Source organism: Zootermopsis nevadensis, unplaced genomic scaffold, assembly GCF_977971745.1.
Source record: "Zootermopsis nevadensis isolate Lab colony 2312 unplaced genomic scaffold, Znev_1.0 Znev_ptg000022l, whole genome shotgun sequence".
NCBI classification, from domain to species: domain Eukaryota; kingdom Metazoa; phylum Arthropoda; class Insecta; order Blattodea; family Termopsidae; genus Zootermopsis; species Zootermopsis nevadensis.
The window spans coordinates 23,004,503-23,029,844 of record NW_028259154.1 but is presented as its reverse complement, the minus strand read 5'-3'; the positions used below and the strand labels follow the sequence as shown (position 1 = coordinate 23,029,844).

At 38.4% G+C, this 25,342-nt stretch overlaps 2 protein-coding genes across 2 annotated transcripts in view; one reads left to right on the top strand and one right to left on the bottom strand.

The window, feature by feature from the left end:
• MCTS1 (malignant T-cell-amplified sequence 1 homolog) overlaps positions 1-25,342 on the bottom strand; it is a 399,788-nt gene that overhangs the window by 108,812 nt on the left and 265,634 nt on the right. Inside the window, exon 5 of the mRNA XM_087353602.1 lies at positions 2,519-2,650. The gene's annotated coding sequence lies outside the window, so the exon portion shown is untranslated. The remainder of the gene's footprint in view (positions 1-2,518; positions 2,651-25,342) is intronic.
• The window catches only part of AstA (allatostatin A), a 52,188-nt gene continuing 50,191 nt past the window's right edge, over positions 23,346-25,342 (top strand). Inside the window, exon 1 of the mRNA XM_087353593.1 lies at positions 23,346-23,556. The gene's annotated coding sequence lies outside the window, so the exon portion shown is untranslated. The remainder of the gene's footprint in view (positions 23,557-25,342) is intronic.

The window sequence follows — 25,342 nt, the reverse complement described above, 5'->3', positions numbered from 1 at the left end:
ATCATGGAGCAGGTTAGTTTAGCGGTGAAGTTTTAGACGTAAACGCGGGAGGCACCCGGTTTGAATTTCGGCCAGAAGGTCGAGTGGTTTCGGAAAGGAGATGAACAGACAGAAAATCAGAAGACAAACATGGTCTAATTAGACATATGTCTTTGTTTTGTACAACCTTTGCGAAGAAAGTAGACAAGAATTGTCCATCCTTGGTACAAACAATGAGAGCTGCTTCCTCTGCAAGGTGCCTTAAGACACGTTGCTGTTACTTCCAGACCAGCATGGTTCCTTAGGGACTTAATCACGTGTCAAGAACAAACACACTCCAACAAACGACCGACAGCAAACATTCGGATGAACACTGTACTCACAGAAACGTCACGGAAAACTAACATTTCCACTCGAGCGCCAAACGACTAAGCAAGACAAGCGTATCACTACGGACCTGTTACAATGGCGGAAGTACTAATTATTGGCTCCGGTGTATTGAAATGACGAGGCTTATTATTTAAAGGAATCTTGTGGACGTGGGTGTCTTTATCAGCCAGCTGAATAAGAAAATACAGAAAATTCCTATTCTTAGCACGGAAGTTTTGGAAAACACGATGCGGTGAGTAAAATAATGCAGGAGTAATCTGCAGATCCAGTGGGTCATGTGCTATATTTGCGTGTTGTTCTGTACGCGTCGTGCCTTCAGCGTCGCTTTGCCAGAAACATTTCCAATGGATACCCGAGGCTCTTCTTGGCTTAATTATTAATTGTATTAGAGTCGAATGGAGAATTTTATGTTGTATTACCCCAATCTGTACAAGAAGTCATGACACTTTAAGTTATAACCTTCCTAACATCCCTTATCTTTCTGATCTCAAGGGATAACCGTGCCAAGTTTGGTGAAAATTAGTATATTCATTCTTGCGCTATAAGCGAATAAATACACACGAATTCAATTTTATTTGTAAGACGACAAAATTAGGGAGAAATCCCTTGAATTTAAGAGCCTAACGGATGTTATGAATGCCTTGAGAAATTGTGTTGTGGAGGGGAGGAGAACGTAGAAGGGGCGAGAAAAACCGCGAAGTTGATATTTTATAATATTTTACTGGTACTTGAGAGCAACACGTACCTGTCATGACTTGAAAATTAAATTCATACGAGGACAAGTGCCAAATGTAATGGCGCACTAAAGTACGACAAGCGAGAACAAACATTGTGCAACTCGTAGCGAAATTTTGATCAATCTTGACTTGATCACCCTAATAGTATCTGGTGATGAATACAGATTATGGAACTTCTAACAATTCGGTTTTCTCCAGCCCCCAGTCATTTTCTCTCTGTAATTATCCTTCCAGCACTGCGTTCTAACACACGCTCAATCTCAGTTCCGCCTTCCTCTACAAACAAAATTTTACTGTTTGATCAAAAAATAATGAGTATAATTTCATTTTGGATATTCTCGTTTTAATACGTAGCAGATAGCCCTACTGTAATGGCCTTCAAAGCACATTAACATAATTTCAACAGGAAATAATTGTGGGAGACAAATGATGCACAATAACAGAACTTAATTGTGATGCTGCAACTGCCTACACACGTGCTTGTGAACACGCCCGTGTCACACGTGTCGCAACATGCCGCAAAACCATTTGCAGATCAAACCGTTTTTAGGATGATTTGCCTAGAGGGAGAACAAGCTGATAGGGCGACGTATGTTGGTGTAGCTGTATGTATAAACAACTCCGAAGGAAGATAAAATTTCTTGGAATCTGGACAGAATATTATGCAATTGGACGTTGCAGACGCTCGTCTAAATAATATTTAATAATTCTGTCCGTACAGCAAAGAAAACACAACATTTCTCCATTTTATAGGTCAGTGTTCCGAAATCTTTGTTAACCCAGGCACACCCTAATTTGTTAATTTGGTTAAGACACACGAATGCACACCACAAAATTTCACCTCACAAAATGGGAGAATAAAACTATACACGACATACAAAATCCTAGCCCGATAACAACGCAGGTGTGTGAGAGATTAGATATTGTCTTTTTCTAACTACATTGTGCAAATACACAATTTCTTATAAAAGTTTGCGGCACATCTGAAATCTTGTGACAGCACATTGGTTGCATGACATTGACAGATCAACTGGTTAACGCTCTTTCAGAAAATAATCGTTGTTTACACTGATAATCATATTTAACCGATAAATAAAAAAATCATTTATGAAATTTTAAAGTAGGTGGGACATACTCGTATAATTACCATTGGGAATTAAAGAATTAATTGAAATATTCCAAAATAAATTTCATATAGATTCAGGGCCTAACGTATTTATTATAAAAGCAGTAAACTATCGTATTTCAGTTTTAACTGGTAACATTTCACATTTTTCACAGCACAAACGGAAGTACGTCTCGCAGCTGTCGAAGTAAGAACAAGGAACACACGTAATTAAATTTCAGTCGCTAGTTTCCGCACTATCCCCCTGGACGGACGTGAAGGAAGAATATCAAATTCACATACTCACATAAACGGCATTGTTACCAGTTGCTGCACAAAGTACCAGACGCTCGTCTAAATCCTAGAGCAGCTGAACCAAGCGCTGACGTCGGAAAAGCAGCTATCAGTGGCTTCACCGAAGGGTTGCAGGCAGGTGGCACTGCAGGAGAAACAGCTGATGTTTATATAACAGGTACATAAAGATTATTCTATACATGGGACACACAATTTTATAGTAGATTTAGGGGCGACATGTAAGTCGGGTTTTAATTCTATGACCGAATGAGGATGAAATAAAAATCTGAAACAGACTAAAATTCTGGAGCAATTCTTTTCTTCTAAATTTTGCATCGTTTTACGGTCCTGAAACTACGCTGAACTGTTTGAATGCTATCCTCTGATGTTACGAGTTCGTTTAATTATGAGCATTTGTGTCTCAGTGTCTGTGAAAAAGAAACATGACCCGTGGCCTTATTTCGCTGCGTGTGATACAATATGCTAGAGTCCCACCCTCCCCATGACAACCCCTTGCAGTCTATGTGCCAGTTCTGCGACGTCACTTGAGTTCAACAGAATGACGACATGACACTGTGAAGCAAAGGAACTTCGACGTCGCCCTGCAAAGCGCTCAGAACGCATTTCTGATCTTCGCCGACGTCCGTCTTCTGGGTTATACCGCATGTCGTCTGATATCAGCCGGTAAAACTTTAGGTTAATTCTATGCTGAGTAATGTGACGCGAAAGTGTATAAGATACTTACTCGTCACGTTTTATTATAATTACAGCTTATATTTATGATAAACGGACAACTGCCTCCGCCTTACGTACAGATGATCCAACTAACTTAACAGTCGTGTTAGTTTGTCGCCATTCAGGCTTCAAAGTATGGAATAAACGAAGAGAAATGTAATAAATGCTCCAATTCTTTTTATATTTCCTTCCTGACATGGCAATGAAGAGATGAGAATATTTTAATTACTTGAAAATGCTACATCAACTTCAGAGTTTGCAGGTTTATACCATTGAATAAGATGAAAATAGTTAATACGTAATAATTGATCTGTTTCAAGCAAGCTTCATGATGATTGGATTAAAGTTGCTACAGATATGAACCGTTTGCGGGATCTTATAAATATGGTAATGAGCCTTAAAGCTACGTAGACAGCGGAGGCTATACGGAGTACTAACTGAGCAATTATTACCTTCCCATTAATTACTCTATTCCGTGAAGTTACAAAGTCCCTTGACCTATCAAATTATAAAAGGAAATGCATTCTAACTGGTATTATAAAGTACTAAAATATTTACGGAGAAGGCGTAGTCAATGTTTCTGGACATGAAGTGCGGGCCAAGTTAGGTTATTCGGTTCACACAAATCTCCACTGAAAATAGCTCCACTTATCGAAATTGTTGTTCTAGTCTGTAAGAAAATAAAAAAAGTTCTTGATTTGATAGAACAAGCCGGCTCGATACACGTTGATGTCTTTAATCCATTTCGACCAGCGCTGACCAACTTGGATATCCTCACTTCCGACCCAAATGAAAGCGTTTTATCGTACTGTGAACGTCTAGCTCACTAAGGTCAGAGAAACAAAAGTATTTGTATGCCACCGACAGATACCGATCTACAAAATGGTTAATACTTTACACAAAAACACTAATATACGAAAATTCAGTATCGCCAGGTAACAACTGCACTTACTTTACACTCCTTGCAAAAATGTTTTCCTAAAACTACACAATTTTTCAGAAGACCCTGATAGAGTTTAGACATGACGTATACTTTAAACAATAATTTTTCCCATTATTTTGTGTAGGTCTGAAATGTTGTTACATTCCGCGACTGTAATCTTGAGACTTGCGGGGTGAGGAAGTGGGGTGAATGAGCTAGCGTCTGCCTTTAACGCTACGGACTTCCTGCATTCCTTGCAAGTCTCAAAATTACAGACGTGAATTGTACATACTTTGTTTTGTAATTTACATAAACAAATTACCAGTCTTCAGTAACAGAGAGTTCAGCAAAATATTTGAATTTAATAAGGACAAGGTGAGCGAGCAGTTCAGGATATTTATTACATTAATGACCTGAATGTTTTGTGTATACCGCCTAGAATATGAGTCCTAGGAAGGTTCGGTGGGCTGAACGCGTGGCTAAGATGGAGGACACAATAATTCAAACAGACTTTCAATTAGGAAGTTACTCTGATGGGAGGAAACAATTAAGATGAATTTCAGATAGTTATGAAAAAGACAGGCGGATAAAACTGGCTCAAGATCTTGATTTTGAACCTTCAGTTTTCTACTACAAGAGTGCTAATTACTTGATACAATACTGTACAGTACGTCTGTCTGTATTTGTTTCATACAAACTAGAAATAGAGAGCTTTATACAAGTATGTGATCAACTGTTTCACACCTACAGTGACCAATTAGTTTCTATTTATAAATATTTATAAAAAAGGCCAAGCTGCCATAAAGTCAGAATGCAGACTAATTACAGACTTCCTTTCTTTAAAATTTAATTATGTACGGCAGATAAGAGAAAAGAAGAAACATAAGAAATTTCTAACATAGAAAACAGTGCATTCCTGCCCGTTCCACCTTGCATAATCTAAACACGTATATTGCAGAAACAATTTCAAAATACAGACATGCTCAGTTTTATATGTGTTCTTGCTTCGTTTATGGTTTGTTTAAGGACGCTGTCAGTAGCTCGATTACATAGCATGGAACAATAGGGCGATTAATACATAATGAACTGGAAAAGATGTGTAATAAAACGGTTATGACCTAAAATAAATCCGGGACCTCCCGAAAATGAAGCAGGGGTGTCAAGCATTGGATAGCCACGAAGGAATGAATCATATAAAGGAATAATGGAAGAGCGAAAAACAAAGAAATTACTAAAATCTAAATGAAGAAGGAAAAAGAAAGAGTGGATGAATTAAAAACCAAAAACCAAAGAGACAAAAAAAAATACAATTGGAAAAAGGAATAAACGAGGAAGGTGTGAAGAAAGAAATACAGCGAGAAAATTATAAAACAATGAATGAAGCGAGGGGATGAAGTGGTCGAACAGACAAATGATTTTAAAGATACTTATTATATACACTTAATGAATATAATAAAAGGCACGTGGGCTACCTTTATTATCTGTAGGTTTATGTGTACATGAGTGAGGAGGCAGTTCTATTGGATTCATGCTGGTGATAAAATTAAACTCTCTGACTTGTGTACTAAATTTTGCAAGATTTTCATCTTGTTTTATAAGCTCGTTACGCAACGATATAGATACAAGCCATAATCGTAACAAACTTCTAGCCGTAATGCTCCCTGTACGTTGCTTTAATGCGGCGCGCGGTCCAAGTGCAACCCAGCAATTAAAATCGAGTCGTTGTACAGTGCAAGCCAAGAGATATCGAGCGTTATTAAAGCGAAGTACGTGCTTGGTATTTGAAAATATTTCACGCGTACGAATTCTGCTTTGTGCTGTAGGCGGAACGATTGATGGGGGGCAGAGTCACGAACTGTGACTTCACGTCCTTAGCTCTGATTGACTGCAGGCTCCAAAATGATCCCTACTCGCTGCTGAAATGTTTCTCGAATTTATCACAGATCGGGGTCAGTGTATTTAAATGCAGGCATTTTACTACAGAGTTCTATCCACATGTCTTACATCCAGGCTACAACTCATGTTTCTATACATCATCCTTGAATTTACCCAAAACTTTAAGAATTTAATTGCGAATTTTCTAATAATTTCTAGCCCTCAAACCTACATTTAGTGAGTATCACGGTATGACGTTTAGCGTCATTTATATTAGACCGTCTTCCATCCTATGTCAGAATGTATTTTGCCTCTCTAAACGGACATAAGCAACCGGAAACATAAATTTTGCGTGTCGATATACATATCATTAGTAGTTGGATTGTAATAATTACAATATTATCACAGAATACAGCTGTCGAGTGGTTAGCACTCCTATTTCTTTTTGGCGTTCCGGGTTCAAATCCAGCAGCGGAGACTGGTTGACATGACTGAGGTTTCTTGTGATTTTACTCAGTCCCTCCAGGCAGAATCCGGGATTGTTATTGGAATTAGGCCATGACCGCTTCCTTCCATTGCGTTCCAAAACCCTTGTTTGTCGCTAGTGTACAGTAAGAGCTACGTACTGACAGTGTCATTAAATAAAGAACCGCGCCTCAAGCTACTTCTGCATTTAAGATGACAAGCGTAGAGGGGCGTGGAGATTAATCACCATGAATTATTAACATCAGCGGTTAGAACTTAGATGACAACTGCAATTCGTTCTTGACGGAGTGATGAGAAACATCCCTTTGGGGCATAGAATTCAGGTCGTCGGCAAAGCAGTTCACGTTTTTACAACAGTTATCTCAGCGATAAAAGAGAAACATATTTTTCTGCAGTTTTACCGTAAGTTGTGTCTGGCGATAACGACGTCTGCCAGAAGGATCTGCCCTACTGTCGCAACAGAAGTGAAGTAAACTTTGTTATCCCATAAACCAAGAGGCTGCACTGCCAATGGGGAGGAGGGCGTGAAGGTTCTGTAACTTTCTGTCCTCTTAAAATAAATATTATACGCAACATCCTAGCCGAACTACGTTTTACACTTTAATACGTCTTTCTTGGAATGACTGTGTTATAACGGGGTAGTTGTCTCCCTAACATCCACAGTGTTCCATTTGCATGCAAATACTTTAATTACTTTTTACACATAATTCTTAAGCAATATTCATCATAGCTACAGAGGGAGACTACAAACACGCTTGAATAATAACAAAAGAAACAGCACATAAGCTACAACTGACTCCATACAGCTGAGTCACATTTAAAAGTGTATAGTTTATAAGTCAGTTAAGATTTTTCCTACATCTTATACCACTTGAAGGTTCATTACCACGTTTACAAAAGCACGCTATCGGTCCGCACATTGAAACAGACGGACCTACTCCAAATCTTCCTGCTCTGTTCCCTCAATAACAATTTTAATATTATCCCCCCCATCTTTGTGTATGTCTTTCGAGTGGTTATTCTCTTCGAGTTTTTCTTCCAAAAATTTGTACGCATTCCTTGACTGATGCATGACCAATTCAAGATCCTGGAATAATGACAAATTACAAACTGTAATGAAATGTATTATTCGATGCCACATAATCACGGTGGTCTAGCGGTTAGAACGCTGGCCTTGTAATCCTGGGGTCTCGGGTTCGATTCCCGGCGGTGCCCGAATTTATAACTTGTGTTGGGCAAGGCCGTGGTCTAGGCAACACGGAGTTTTTCTCCGGGGGCTTCCCCGGTTTCTCCGTGGCATCCCAACAATTACTCCATTCACACACAGAAGAAGGCAATGGCAAACCACTTCTGGATCATCTGCCAAGAACGTATATGAAGAGGTCCCAGTCCGAGAAAAGGATGGAAGGATCCTGTTCATATGGACCTGTCGTCAGACAGAACACTAAATAAATAAAACATAATCAGTACAATGGACAAAGCGACGTTAAATAAATCATGCAACCACGATGCTTATTATCAGAAATCGATGACAGAATAATAATAAACTGTGAATCGGAAGGGACAGCAAATATTTTATCTATGCCAAATATATTACTTTATCTCTTGATTTCACTGCCGAGAATGGAAAGCAACACGGAACTTGCAAAGGTGTAGGCATAGGAGGAAATCGCCATCAGAATAAATTTACGATTACGTGGATAACACCTGCCCATTCACGGATATTACGTCTGTGATCTCAGGTATAAACATGGGTTATTGGAAATTTCATTATTTGCGTATAATATACTACTTCCTATTCATAATAAAATTAACTTCAGCTTTGATACTACAACCACCTCAGAATTTCGCAGAGTAAACTAATAACGTAATTAAAATAAAGTACAGTACAAGGGCATTCATTTCGGTAGTGCTTAGATCCATTGCTATGTGGCGTACCGAGACATTACAACAAAATTCCTTATTGAGGTCAAGGACTACAGCAGCCCACTGACAATCCACTTGTTACATTAACTAAATGTCTAGCACCGGGAGATTCAGAGCCGCCAACACCAAATTTCACCTTTGGGCACGATTCTCCCATCTCGCAGTCTTACAATTCATGCTACTAAGAACAGTCTTAATACAATATTAAAGTTTTTATGGACGACTAAAAGTGATAAAATCTTCTCGGAAGATCTTCAGAACAGAAGTCCATCATTCCGAAGTCCATTTGCCTCCGTTATCAGGGAATGATGCTGATCAAAATTTTCTGATGGTTCATATTTATTACAGTGCGTTTAACGACGCTATCAATAGCTCAGACTACACAGTGCCGCATAATGAACTGGAAAGGAAGAGAGATGAAGCAGCAGTGGTCTAATTTTTGGTATTATCCCGAAATCTTCCGGAGGAAACTACGAAAAGCCTGTCAGAACAGCCAGTCTCTGTTCAAAGATTCGAATCTGGGACCTCGTGGTAAACACTCGTTATGTTAGATCTAATAACAGACAAACGGCTGACAGGTCGAGAAAATTTTGTCATGTCTTAATGCTTTCTCTTTTCACTGTCTTTCATGTGACAGTCTCAGAAGAGGCTCCCCTAGACCGACTGAAGGTGTTTGTCAAAGCTCTGCTGAAGGTAATATCTGGTTCTGAGACATGGAAAGTGTAAAGAAAACAGTGAAATGAAGTGCTTTATAATTCGTATTGTTCGCACAGTATTAATATTATTAAACCAATAAGGATTAAATTAGTGTGTATGAACACGCATGGGAAAAATAAAAATTCATACAAAGTTTTAGTCTGAATACTTCAAGGAAAGACACCACTTGGAAGAACTAAGTTAAGTGATAGGACAGTATTAAAATGTGGACTGGAGTAATGTAGCTCAGAATAGTTTCCAGCGGTGGCACCTCGTGGAAAGATTGACAGTTCAAGTTCTATAAATGAAGGTCAATTTCTTGACTACATTCCGCTCTCTGAAGATAATTCAGCCAGTAAGTTCTTCCTCTATTCGAGGCATTCGTAACCACCTAGCCTCACAAAACTCGGTGACCAATGCAAATAAAACTTATTGTTATAACGACAATAACACAATCAGAAACAGATTGTTCATAATTTTTTAAAAAAAACGTGTATACATACAATTATACTTTGATTCATATACTTTTTCATAACTAAGTCTATTGAGACGTGTTGATTGGCGTGAACACTGGAGCAGCGCGGTTATTTTATATTCCGCAGGACTCAAATGTCGTACTCACGTTTTGCCAGTATAAACCTGTTAGGGTTATTTGTACTGCGTTCACAGAGCTCAGCATTATCATCCTCAGGCACGTGCGCCACGTGGTTTCGATATCTGCTGCAGATTTCTTTTTGTGTTAATCTCAGAATCTAATTACACAGCCCGATTGAAAATTTCCATATATACATTTTTGTCGCCCTATCCTACAACCCATTTTCTCTTCAAAAACGTCCCATCACATTCTCACATTCATATTCAACAAAGTATCTGCACGCCCAACTCTTCGTACGTACTTTATTACACTTTAAATCCATCGAATTGTCCTTTTATTCAGACTATCAGTGTTTTCCCTTTCTCTAACTTGATCCTTAATTTTCTTTCCTTACACCTCTCAAAAATTTCTGCGTCATCATCCTTAAATTTCCTTATTACTTTCCCACACTTTCTCAGCTTAGTCTGCAACATAAACCCCTAACTTCCCATCTTCTTTTCATTCATCTTTATCGATTCTCTCTGTAACGTAATCTTAATGCTTCTCGACATTTCCCCCCGTAATTTTCTGATTTTTGTATAATCCGAATGAATCCAATTTCGTCCTGTCTTACACTTCTAAATCGCTTCTTCATTATTACCTTCATAATTCCCGTTCTTCTTACCCCATTTTCTCATGTTACCCTTCATCTTCATCTCCCTTATTCACACGTGCATCATCATCATTCTCTTGTGCCTCCTCATATTCTATTTTTCGTCGCAAACTTCTCCTTCTGTGCTGTCCATCATTTCCATCAGCTGTATCATAGCCATCCTGTTCCCAATGATTTTATCACAGTGCTGTTAGATTCCCTAAAATCGGACATTTGTCCCTGCTACTCACTGTGCAGTGTGGACACACGAAGTGGACCCGCCACGAGCCTTATTTCCTTTCAAAACAAGGAACGTGGGTTAAAGAATAGATATCAAGAAACGTCTATGTATATACAAAGAAGCAATTTCTTGTGGATAAATATCTGTTATCAAGATAGATGAAGTAATTTGGCAAATATAATGTTACATAACTAGCAACTTAGCGGAATATGCAGACCACTTAGTATTTATAGGATAGTGGGCTGAACACGTGGCTTGTACAACGCAGATAAGAAACACATAAAACATTTTTTTTGTGGGAGAGAGACCTCTTGGTAAAATGCCACTTGGAAGACTGAGAATGCGATGGAAACATGACTTAATATCAAAATTGATATTACTGAAAGCAGCATGTGTGAGCAGGAGATGGACGGACCTGTATCAGAATCGCGTGTGATTGTAGACTTTAGTACGAGCGTTATTAAACCTTCGATCTGCGTTGCGTGAATTTTCAAATTACTGCAGCCGGGTAAGCCAATGAATTATGAGGACAGAATGCAACTCAGAGAGCAGTGGGCGAATGCTGTTTCCGCGCTACCGTCACTGAACTGCAGATTTTCCAGAAACACTTCTCGCCGTCCCATCAACTTAAACGTCTACACAACATAAATGAACAAATTAATACGTGCTACACGATGCAAAAGCTCAGGAGGCTGTCACCTTCATCTCTATATTGTATGTTGTGCCCTTATCCAGTACATGCTAATTTTTTGTCCACAATACAAGTAACTTGTAGTTAGAGCCGCAATAATCTGGCTGAAATTCAAACACTAGAAATGGAATTACGTTACAACTCCATCATCGCTCGTCGGTTAGTTGCTTCCTATTAAAGCGATGACGATATCGAGGCTTTCCATTTAGCGAATGGCATTAATATGCATGAGTACATATCATTCTGGAAATGAGATAAAGATTCAACGGCCTGAAACATGAATAAATAAAAAAGAGTGAATTAATTTTATTGTCATCATAAATTAAGTTCGGTGGTTTTTTTCGCACTCTTACACTTTTCCGTTGTTGGCAGCGATTAACATCGTCTAAGACAAAACAACATTGTTTTAACCCGTACCACAGCATCAGTAGAAATAAAGGAACTCGAAGAGACCAGTTGTGCATGGATAAAGAGTACTACAATTTTATCAGCTTATATGACGGTCTGAGGCACGTACGTACGACATTTAATCACAATCGGTGCACAAACAGTGAATTTATTACAGAAGGTATGGGACCGCTAGGTAGAGGATCACTCTATAATTGGAAAATCACAAATATGTATAAAAACTTTAATAAAATACGCACGCACTTGCATGCGTTAAGGGCCTAAAAATATAACATGAATTAAACGATTTACTTTTAAAAAAAATCACATGCATCGAAAACATAATAGTTATAGTGATTTTAAATTTGAATTAAGAGAAAACTCAACATATCTGTGTTACGTAAAATTATCCTGTAGAAGTTTGCCCCGAAATCGTTAGCGTATCCCTCCCACACTTCATAATGTGGCTAACAAATGACACCCATTAGGCGCACTGCTGCGCCAGCAATATCAAAGTCATGCAAATGTTTCAGAAGACAGAATTTATAAATAGGGGCTTGATTACAGACTACACGTGGGCATTGTGTCGGTATGTTTATACATATAGGTCATAAGTTTCCAGGCTGCTATTTGTGAACTTGTCAGCGTGGCTGAATACTAAAAGTAAAGTAAAGTAAAGCTGTCCCACTATACGCCATGTAGGCGCTTGGGGGGAGTGGAGGTATAGCTTCTACTCATTCTCGACCTCGGCACTAGATGGGGGTGAGTGGTCAGCATCACGCCCCGGCCGGCTTTACCCCCGGGAAAGGACCCCAGTACCCATTGTAGATTAGGCTGGGTGGGCCCCAGAGCCGGTCTGGACGCAGAGACTAGACGAAAAATCCTCTGCCCCCGTCGGGGATCGAACCCCGGTCGTCCAGCCCGTAGCTAGTCACTATACTGACTGAGTTATCCCATGTAAATGTTTCGAGGATGTGGAGGTCAAACGCCTGTCCTTTCTAGACCTTGGCATTTTAGTGATTAAGACCTGAAAAACCAAATATTCTGACTGGTTCAGGATTTAACACTACGACCACAGGCCATTTCTCTTTATATGTACAAAAGATACATATTCCAATCATCACTCATTATACCGTGGAGGTGAAGGCGATACGTTCCTACAAAACCTTGGTAATCAGCTACAATGTAAGATATCACAATCCAAAATACCCCAATCAGCCAGCGTACACATGTTCGCTGGGAAGGTTCAGCTGCTGTATGGCTGAACGTCCACCGATACCTTGTTGCTAGGTAACTGTTTAATGAAAACAAGTGTCTATGGTGTGTAACGTTTGTAAATCAGAGAAGCGATATGTGACGTACAATCCTTTCAAAATTCGCGGCATATATTTGACCGGAAGATTAAACCTGCGCACGCACTAACAAGTCATGGACACTATGATGGCTGCTGCTGGGTTGTTGCACGTTATAGTTTAGTAGAAGTTTACCGACGTTTCAGAGGTGCTTACTACAACTCAAAAAGATAGACATCTTCATACTCGCCGTCGTGAGAGAGAACTTGAAAACTTATTAAGTCATGAACATGTTAATCTTGCACGTGTTGTTGCCGTCTTGCATTCTGTTCCTTTGGGACAAATTTTGATGCCGTATAAACGAAAATGTTCTGGATCTGCGCAAGTTAGCCTTTGTAATGCAGAAATTTAGGCAACTTTTTTGTTTTGATTTTAAAATCCTAATTGTAAGTTAAGAAGTTGGGCTGTCTGCTCCTGAGTCTAGCTGTATTACTAAAAAGTACTAAGAATCAGGATGGTGAATTGAAATAAACAGCTGTTTCGTACACGCGGAATATCTGGACAGGTTATACGCTTGCAATATGCACCACAACACGGAATAAATATAAGGCGATCATGGACTACGACGCAGGGTATGAATACCACGTAGACGGTAAGCACTGGGAGCTTCGTATTTTATATAACGAATGAGGAGACTTTACTTTAAATTTTCAACAGAAAATGCAATGGCTGCCCTTTAATACAAAATTGAAAAATCAGTAGTTCGCTACATTTTCATTATACCAACAATGTTTTAAATAAAGTGTGTGGATTATATTTACTTTTTTGTCATTGTTTTGTACGATGAGCCATCTTCATGAAATCAATAACGTTTTAAATTAATTGTCATGCTCGTTATATTAGACCAATATAAGAAATGAACTCACTCAACAAACTTCAGCAAGACCCCCCACTTTCCAATACTAACTGTAATTGAAAGTGGCTCAGCTATTTATAAAAAATACACGCGAACAGTTGGACTCTCCAGTCCATATATTTATTAGTGCAAAGCAATTGCAAATTATATTAAAGAATTTATAAAGGAGTAAATGGGAAGTACATATAGGATCGGTGCATATATTTATGCAAATGTAATTGTTTGTAACCTATCGAATTGGAACAGACGTTCCATTATTCATCCGAATTCTCCCGTGTGTCAAAAGTGCTATCTTCCTCTCAGGTTTTCCAAACCAAATGTTTCTGCGCAATACCCATTCCCCTATGCCTGTAACACGTTCAACTTGTCTTCACTTTCCTACTGTATTATCGTGACAATTTTATATTAAGAATATTTTCAGAATTAGTTCTGAACCTGAAGGGGTAAGGAGATCTAATCCTAGCCGAAGAAGGAACATAAATTAAGAATGCCCCCAATACGTAATTTTCTCTAAAGTCCTGATGAATTCAATGAAATTTTTGATCTGTTTTAAAATTTCTTCAAATATAACACTGGAGTAATAAAACGGAACAATTTACCTCTGAATTACAAATTAGTACAGCTATGTGACACCCTTCTATTATTCCAGGCAAACATCTTAATCTTTTCAAATCTTCGGGTTAAATGTCAATTATATGATATATGTTGCCGTTCATAATGCAGTGTGTACAGTTTTATAGGCGGGTGTCAAGTAGGGTTTAACTTTTATGAGGGATTTGTGTTCAGGCGACGGATGAAAAAGACGCCATCCCTATCCGACAGGAAGTGGCAGAGGACAACATGTTGACACGTAAATTATGGATCAGGCGCGAAGAAGGGGTTATTAAGCAGATAGGGCGCTACTCTGACAGGCTGTAGTCTGTTCTTCACTTCACAAACTGTGGATCTTCTATTAAAAAGGAAGTTCGGGTTGGATATGACATCTATTTTCCTTCAGAAGTTTATATTTGTATGCAAATGTTATTATAAATTAAAAATCAATAAATATACGCCTATTTACTCATACGTAATTTCCTGCAGTTGAAGTTTCTTACCCATCATTCAGCAGCGACGTTTAGTCTACATAAAGCTGCTTTTTCGAAGAGTTAGGGCGATGCCATCATACATGATTACATGGCCATATATTAAATAGAACGTGTCTTATACATTCACAAGGCCAATATGCTAGTATTTTTTAAGAAAGATGTTTTAGTGCGTAAACACGGCCAACAATACGCACACCAAGTTCCTTAAAAGATGTAAGTTAATTTTACATAAACGCAGCTGAACACAATACGGGTATTACATCATAAGTTAATGTTTACTTATAGAAAAACGTTAATATTCAGATACCTTCATTAATGGTGTAAGCAGCAAATACCTCTGAAACGTCAGTAATTTTTGGCAATTTTCTACCAAAGTACGGTCAAATATCCCAGAAAACAGTCATCTTCACGATAATAAACATTCGTGTTTTATGAAAATGAATAACTTCTTGCTAGCTGAGCGACTGTCAATTTCAGAAGAAGCAATCTTCTTAACGGAATTACTTAGTTCCATATAAATCACGAAGAACTTCAAACAGGAAATTAGGTAACCCAACCGAAATTCGAACCGGTAACGTATCTAGAGCGTTGCCTGCTGAGTATTAATGTTTGAGGAATATATCTGTAGAAGTCCCAAGTAATGAAGGACCAGACTCCTTTTCTCTCGAACTTTCGTGAGTAATCTGCCCGCCCAAGTACAAGTATCGTGTGGCCACACACCCACTCTACTATTGATATTTTGCATTCCGTGCTACTGTAAGGACAGTAGAGGCGCCCACTCTGCAGTCTGTGACCACAGGTTCTGTGGAACAAAACTGCCTCTTGATTTCCCTACATTTAGATAAACGATAGAACAGAACGCCTTCACTGCACACAACATTTCCGTCGATTTCTTGTTAATGACGCTCTTTCAACTTAAGAGGCTACAGAGTCGAACGAGATAGAAGAGCATCGCGCTTTCTAAGCTGGTTAGGACGAGACATTCTTAGGTTATTTAAAGAAGCCATTTTAAATGCAGAGGTTATGAATGACACAAGATATTTGTGAGTGAGAAATGTAAAAAGAGGACAGAAAGATGTCGTGGCATACTTTAATATGCTGTCGTAGAAGTTTCCTGCAGTTACTAAGGAAAATCAAGTGTCCTTAGCCCCTATTCGAGTCGAAATTTTGAATGCAGGAACTTTTTCCAGAAAATGGCAGGGTAAACTCTAAAAATATCAGTCAACATAGTTGGATGCCAGACGAGAATCGAAGATTAAATCTTCCGAATGAAAATTTAGAACGGCTGCAGGGATCCTCCGAGCGTGTCAGAATCGAACAAAACTGTTTCCGAAACAAAATCCATGTTACAAAATCTCCTGTAACAAGTTTACTGTCAATCGAAGATAAATTCATTTTCTACTTGTATTGGAAATTTAAAGTTCACTACAAAACACCGTCATTACACCCAATCCTGACCTTATTCCATAGAGTACAGCGAAATTGACGTCATTTAATAAAGAGTCCTAAAATTACGTGTTTTAATGTATATTTTAAAAGAACAATCAACGTTTGTTAAGGTATTATTTTTGTAAAAAGTAAACATTCTACTTTATCTTTTAGGTTTCCGGCGACAATTAATAAACAACTGGAGAAAGGCTTGTGAAAATTGGTGTGGAGGTACTATATAATCGTAGCTATTAATTACGCTTTAAAAATATTTCTATATCAGCAATTACAAATATAGCGACACTGTCAATCATCGTGATTGCCACTACCTAGCATCATCAAAATAGACAACTTGAAAGACCTTACGGCCATAAAGTAAAGTAAAGTTTGTCCCACTATACGCCATGTAGGCGTTTGGGGTGAGAGGAGGTATAGCTCCTCTCTTCCTTGACCTCGGCACTAGATGGGGGTGAGTGGTCAGCATCACGCCCCGGCCGGCTTTACTCCCGGGAAAGGACCCCGGTACCCATTGTAGAGGAGGCTGGGTGGGCCCCAGAGCCGGTCTGGACGCAGAGGCTAGAGGAAAAATCCTCTGCCCCCGTCGGGGATCGAACCCCGGTCGTCCAACCCGTAGCTAGTCACTATACTGACTGAGTTATTCTGGCTCACCTTACGGCCATAACCGCGCTTAAATGTAGTCCCACATTCGACAAATTTAACCTAGACAGAATCACCATATAAAAGTAGTTACCAAAATAATAATAATAATCCACATTTACTGGTGAAACTGGACGCTGATTCGTCGAATCAGTGAGAGACCTCTGTAATTGTGTCTGGACTGGAGTTGCAGAAGCTTCATGCAAATCGGAGACGCCCTCTGCTTCTGCTTCACGTGGTAATGAACATGCGAGTGTCACGCATTTTTCACGGCGGTCCTGACGTCACAGAATAACAAGATTCATACTTATGCCTCCCATCTCTCATAATCGGGAAACCGGAGCTCTGAACAGTCCCAAACAAGGAAAGCAACTCAGACAAGACAGATTCATCTTCCATCTGAGGCAAAGTCATCACCGCCTCCACAGAAACACAAAAGACTCCCCAACCCCAATCCCCAAAACGATATCTGAGGTTCAAGATGGCTACGAATGGCGAATAACGAAGAGTTAGACTTACTTTCACGTGCTAGCCCAGTATTGGCGTGGAGGGATTGGGTAAATCCACGAAGAAGCGATACCCATTCCCCGATCTAAGCAGATCAGTGGAGCGGATGTTTCAAGTTTTAATCTCGATCACAATATTAGATACCTTGACTGACGGTTTCTTCTTTTACTCAGTCTCTCGACGCAATGAGATTTACATTCAAATAGGCCACGACCATACCACTGTGTTCGCACTCATTCGAATGTACAACTGAAACAGCATAATCAACAAATATAAAGTACCCTAGAAATGTGAATCACAGATCTTAAAGACCACTGACAGATTTACTGGAGCTATTGGCAAGTCCCCAGCACTGGGCCCTATCCGGATTCAGCTCAATGCAATTCACATACGCTACTGCTAATCGATTTCTCACAGATCCGTTTCAATATAAATCACCCACCTCTGTCTACGTATTAAAAGGGATGTGTGCCATTTTTGGTATTCAGCCATATTTTATATGCATCCCTTGATCTCCCCGGCAGACTTGTATGCCCATCCGGCTCATCCATCATCATTTAATGGTGGTAATAATGTTTGGTTAAAAATACAAATTATGAAGCTCTTTTTAAAGCAACTTTTTTGCTGTCTTCCTACTACTTCCTATTTTTTTAAGTCTATAAATATTCTCCTTAACACACCGTCTTCACCACCTGAGACATCTTCTTACATCAGCATAAAATACATAATTTCACAATTATGGACTGAGGAAGATCAGCAAAATCTCTGACGTATTTGCTTGTTTCCTCTCCAAGATTCGAAGCCGGGAACGCGAAAAAGTCTCGCAAAGTAAAAACATTATCAGTGAGACGGGGTTCGCCGCTATGATCCAATACAAAAGGCATCTCCCGTGTGTGACAAAGGCCACTTTTGTACACTCCAGTGAGATGTCCGCGCGACAGGAACTGCTGCAGCTATTGACATGCAGTTTGTTGGTCGTCATTAAGAACACTTCACGGATATCACATGCTTAGCCGCAGGAAACCTGGACTATTTTCATCACACGCAGTCACTGAAGCTGAAAAGGGACGTTTTCTAGCTACAGGAAACAGAAACTCATTTAAATAATGAAGCCTGAATGTTCAATAAATATTCGTATTCATATGCATTATCATCATTATACTAGTATTCATTTTACGTATAATTTCCCCTATTGTACCCTTCTGGTGTCTCACATTAAGAGAAGAACTTACGCAGAAATTGTTTTAAAATAGAGCGACGATAAACAAATTTGGCCCTAAGAGACAAAGAATGACAAGGGAGGAGAAAACTGCATTATGAGGAGTTTAATAATTTGTGTTATCCACAAATACAAATTAGAGGTTCAAATCAAGAAGGGGAAAATTTGTAGTGCATAAAACAAATACGAGAAAGATGTGTAACACATACAAAGTTATAAATTAAAAACGCGAAAGGAAGACACTTGGGGTACAATTGGGGGGGAGAAGGATAAAATGAAACACAAAAGAGGGGTGTCGAGTGGAATCGTCTGGTTCATGATTAGGTCCAGTGCGCAGATCGTGTGGAAACACTGAACTTGATGTTCTCAAGGCGACGAAGAATTTGATGATTATGTTCTTGGTTGTAACGCGGTGTGAACTTGGCCGAGGCAAACACCAACATTTCGGAAGAACATACTACCACCATGTTTATAATAAACCCAGAAAACGAATATCTTTTAAAATATTTTGTTCCTCAAACAAGTTCTCTTGCCTGACAAACTGAGAATTCTCTCAGGCATCTGTCGTTTGCTCTTAACAATATACAGTGTATTCTATAAAAGAATGGGCCTCTTTTTCTTAAAATATAATTCTTTCTTGAAGAAATGTGACAGGTTTTGATTACAATGTTCTTAACTTAGATGGGGTCTTCTCCACCTTTCTGCTCATATAATGGGGGCCTGATTTTGCCTTGTCACTTTTGACATGTTTAAGGAAAAGCTGTGTACTCTGTCTCCTTATTAGTTACCACGCAGTCCTTTATTGAGCCTGACGCGGAATGGAAACGTTATCTTTATCGTGGTAACAGCCTGATGTAGGCGTTTTAATATTCTGCCAACTTGACTGACTGAGTGAATTGAAATTAAAATAAATAGAACTCAGTTATTAAATAATAACACAACCCGGAATGTAACCCATTCGATTCTCTGTCATATTCATTGCGAAGGGAAGTTAGTAATTAACAGTCTGGCTAAAACAACGTTAAAATATTTACAGACTAGAAAGAAAAGCTTAGATTTTCAGAAAGCCCGTGGAAATTGTGTACTGTTTAGTCCCTCCATGTATAAAATTAACAATACTGTAGGCATAAATATATATGCCAATATGGAGTTCAAATATTTTCCAAATGGAACAAATTTCAAGAATTTAACAACTGAAATCACAAAAAAAATTTACTGTTATCATATCAAACTGAACAGATTTTGGTTTCTCTAACTTCGCTGAGTTAGATAAATAATTTATTTTTTAAAAAAAAATAGCAGAATGACAACTTGAATATTACACAGGTGAACGGCTTGTGTGATTAGAATATTGAAATTAATTTTAAAGGAATAAGGATTGGAGTTTGAAAGAATTTATATGGATCAGTACATGGTTCAGAGTCAGGGCTCTTGTGAACACGACTACAAAACTTTGTTCCTTGAGCAGCGATTTCTTAGATTCTAAAGAAACATTCTGCTCTACGAAGCTAGTTAATTGCAATAACATTGTAATACGTAATTACAATTTCGATAATGTTTTGCTGTTCATGAATTTGAAGATCTTTGTTTAGTCCTGTAAGGAATATTATTAACATAATGGTAGTTCCTTTTGACTATAGCCTCTAGTAACTGTGAATCAAATGGATATTTACAGAATTTAGTATGAATATGTATTAGAGACCACCCCCCAGTAATAATTTTTAGTTTGCTGCCCTAAATAAACCAATATGGTGGCCTTGTACAATTGTGAGGTGGGACAACCACCATAATTGTACCATCGTTAAGAATATAAAATTTTATTTTGTAACAGATCTTCGAAAAACATGCAACTTTTGTCATGATTGAAAGTAAAATAATGACATGGCCATCGGGAGAAATTTATAAAAGCCTTCGGTTTCAACACGGTAACTAATGATTCACTGGGGCCAGATAGGTTTATATGAAACCTTGAATGGAGAAAGTTCATACCCGTGTCGTAACGACAAAATCGATGAAATTATGGCAATAAAAATGTATTTCCGACACTCCGCGTCTGTTTCTAATCTGAACATAGGCAAAAGACTACACAAACATTAAAACTAACATGTGACAGTCTAGGATCGATAAAATGACTTCGTTTTCTGGGCAAATACAATCGACATGTATGTCAGTAGAAGTTCATATATGGCTATCATGAAATGACAGCTCTTTATATAATACCAACTGATATGTTCTTTCGACCTGGGTTCCGGACCTTGAAATATTACACATTACCAAAATTACACGTTTCGACTAATGCACATGTATCTAATGACCCATGAGATTATAGTGTTATATCTTACATTAAGGGAATGTTTTATATACAAACGCAAATATAAAAACAACTCGAGACGTACCCGATTCGAATATCGGTCAGATTATGTGATATTCTGACTTAAGAGGTTATATTTCTCCGTGTTCCAGGCAAATTCCGGGATAGTACCTTAAATTACGCCACGACCGCTTCCTTCCCTATCCTTTTCAATTGATTATTCACTATTAATCCCTCTCATTCGACGCTACACAGTCTGAGATACTAAAAAGCGTGAGTACTCAGTGGAGGGGTGTTCGGAAACTGATGCGATAACAGAATTTATAGCACATTACGTAATTGCGGTAAATTTTAAATAAGTGTAGTTTTACACACGCTTCGTCTGAAAGTGACGCCATGTTGATGGATTGTAGTAAACAAAGCAATCGCAAGCTTAGGATAACAGTAAGATGCTGTGTAATCAATCACGGAAAGTTTCACTATTTGGTCTCTGTTTATCATTCATCTGCTTCTGTGATTGTGGGGGTAGTGTTTTGGTACAAGCATGATGGATCCGTTATATCTGTACAAAATTAGTTACCATTAGCCTCTTAGTGGTGAAAATTAGATGGGACCGCTTACTGTTCTTCACGTAGCGTTATTATTCTAATTAACTCAATGATGTTAAGATAGGCGGGACATTCAGCATGCTTCGGGGAAAGAAAACATACATACAAGATATTGGTTCTATTTTCATCATCATCATCAGATGCTAATGACAGAGGCAGCAATACCTATGTAACGTTAGTAAACTTCTACCAGACTACAGGGCGCTACAACCCAGAAGACAGCCATCTTCATACTGCCTTTTACATCAAAGTTATTCGCTACAACCAAAGTCTATTCTAGCTCAACAAGTAGGCCTAAAATAATATTTTGTCTTTCAACCTAAAGACAGAAGTATGATCAGCTTTTGAAACTTTGTGGTTTTAATTGAATAACCCTCGGACTAAAGGCAAGGTGAAACAGAATAAATTCACACGCGAATATAAATATTGTGTGTGCACAACCTACAAGGTAACGAGAGATATCACACCCCACTATTATATGAAGGGGTAGGGATAGTTCACGAGTTCGTACTCCCAAAATATGTAAAAGAACATAACTGGGTATCCTGACTACGAAATGAGAAACTTACATGCCTTTGGCAATAAAGTATCGATTTTCAAATCCACCTAAAATTCAACTTCTGCCCCACGGAACGGATCAGTGTACCGGCAACGCTACAGAATTTTATCTGGTAGGAAACTGACTTCCGAAACAGCAGGATCCCCTCCGGGTATCTTAAATTAGATCTGCTCCTTCTCCGTCCCTTTTGGTGAATTCCAGTGGGTTACAACCGCCTCCATCGGGTTCTTAATGAAGCACCACTCACAAATCTCTCATCTGATGTTACGTATATTATCTCCGTAGAGTAAAGAACGATATTCAGCGACGCGAAGTTCAGTCAAAATACTTTTTCTTTGTAACATCTTCTCATAAAAAAGTCATATGGTCATATATGGTACTAGAAAAACGTATCTGCTTCTGCTGTTCCGGGAAAAACAAATGGAAAATTCTACTCGGCATTATGTTTTGACGCAAAGTTACTATTTTGCGAAAAAGCAAGTACATTAATCACTAATATTTGTGTTGAATAACACAACTTTAAAGTTCCCTTTTAATTTCCTTTCTGGTATAGGTTGTCCTGACAATGTGAGAAACTCTTGACAACACAAATTCTTTGATACGCCCTTGTTCTTAATTTTCATGTGTCATTATGACGTCTGCTACACTTTGTTCTTATTAATGGCAATAATTTCAGACTGCAAATAAACGCATTATTAATTACAATTTGCTTTTGCGGTTTGATGTGAACCACTTACGTCACAAAACCCACTGTTAATCAGAATGATCCGGATAAGCACGGCTGTGGTCATAAACATTAAAAAACTCCCAAAATATGACGGAGGGGGTCACGGAATGTTAATTTTCTTCACACAAAAATACGTTTGTGTTAATAAAGGCCTCGTCTGACTACTACACGATTCTTTTCTGCATTTCTGGCGCACGCGTATTTCTGGTGGCGGTAGAAGACGAGGAGGTTGAGGGGCGGACGATTTCCTTACTCTTCCCGCCTCCGCTTTGACATATGATTGGTGGACACAATAGTGACGTCATTCCCGCGTCGCCCAAAGTGTTGGAGTGTGTATAATGTTATAAAACACGTAGCAAACTGTTGGCCAGGAGCAGAAAACTATCTGTCGCCTCAAGTAGCGTAACGTCGCGACGCTGACCGACGCTTCTTACGAATACGTCGCACCGCTACTAGGCGTCCTTCCTTCAACTGACGTCCCTCTTCAGAGGAGGCTACGACACGTTCCGGGGAAGTCTGCCCCATCGAGTGGATAACTGAACCACAGCATACCACAGGTAGGGAAGACGACTTACACAGGCTATTATTGTTACCATATAACGCTGTATCAACTTCGATGGTTCGTACCGAACACCTAATACTCTTAAGATATAGGACTGAGGAAGATATGACACTATCGGCAGATATGGACAAGAAACGCGTGCAGAATTGTGGTGACGAACCCTCTTGGAAAATGACAATTGGCTTGATCAAAAATCAGCTGGATTAAAATACTGGATATGTGAACAACAGATTATTGGAACTCTGCCGAAATCGTATCCAGAAGTTAGATTTATTTTTAGCGGCGTCGAAACTTTAAGTTAATAAATTAACAACTGCAGACTCTTACTAGAAAGAAATAACATAAATTTGAATACAAGTACAAAATATTGCAGCTGGTAAGAGATGCAATGCGGTATCTAAGTAATGAATGACAATTTATGGCGATTAAATTTTAGGTCATTTAGAAGCCAAATAAGGATGTTAACTTAAACTTAATTAATTAAATAAACTTTGTGCAATTGTAAGCCGCACTAAAACGGCTAAAATTGTGGTTCAATGGCGATTCTTTGGTACTAGAAGTGCGAAATCTTTTACTTTTACTATGAGAAATTTACTTACTGACAACTAGCGACACGACGTATTCGGTCACCTACAAACTATATGGAGAATACGGTCGTGGCCAATTTAAAAATATTATCTCCATATTAGTCTTGTAGTCCTGAGAAAGTAAAAGAAACTATAAAAAATCTGAAAATACACAGGTCCAAGTAATTTCAAAGTATCGAATAAAATATACATTTAAATATTTTTAGTTTAAGGTCCTCAAAATATTTCGGGTCCTTCAAATTTGACCTTCGTGAAGCAGAAGATTCAGTGTCATTCAGTAGGCCTGTAATGCTGATATGTATTCTGGACCATTTTTATAATTTGACCTTGTGACTCAGTCTGCGTCATCTGAAGAAGAAATTAAGCATATGATAACAGTACGGTGTTCATAATGTAGTTACGTAGTAGTATTTAACTTCTAATTATATATAAGCTTTGTATTAAAAGTAAAACAATTAGTTTAACCCTATCTATAACAATTACGAAATGGACCCCCAAGGCTCACAAAAAATCTTTAATTTGTTGCAGTTCTATTTAGACTTTGTCACTAGAAACTATAATAAATCTCCTTGTAATTTTACGAATGAAAGTATAGCTTCCTGTCGGATCTGGTCTGAAACATTTTTCGGAACACATAAATTTCATGAATTTTGTTCAGTACTATACAACATGAACCAAAAACAATGAAGTGACGCACAACGTGTCATGTACCGTAATAAATATTGCTACTGTATGCAATAATTTTTTTTGTAAAAATATATTTCAATAACAAGACCATTAATGACATACAGGTTTCTTTAAAGAGACATTTTCAATGCAGTACTGAAAAAAGATATTCGAAATTCAAGCAAGCTTTTCCTTAACTTTGTCATTTCTCTACGACTTTTGAAGAATAAGTGGCTTACTATCAGTGAAGAGTTAGTCTACAAGAAAATAATAAAATATAATAACGATAGGGATGTGGGGAATGCAGGGAATTCTGTATAAAATAAGATATAAATATCAGAGTAAAATTAGGAATTTGGAATTGGTAGGGAAGGTACAGTGGTAACAAGGAATAGGCGTAGTAAATAAGTAGTGTTAATGGAGCTAGGTATTTGAGGACTGTGGCCGCGAAAACCCGGTGTTAGACGGCCACAGATCACTGTCTGGAGAACTCAACCAAAAAAATAAACAAATTCTATACGTTACGTA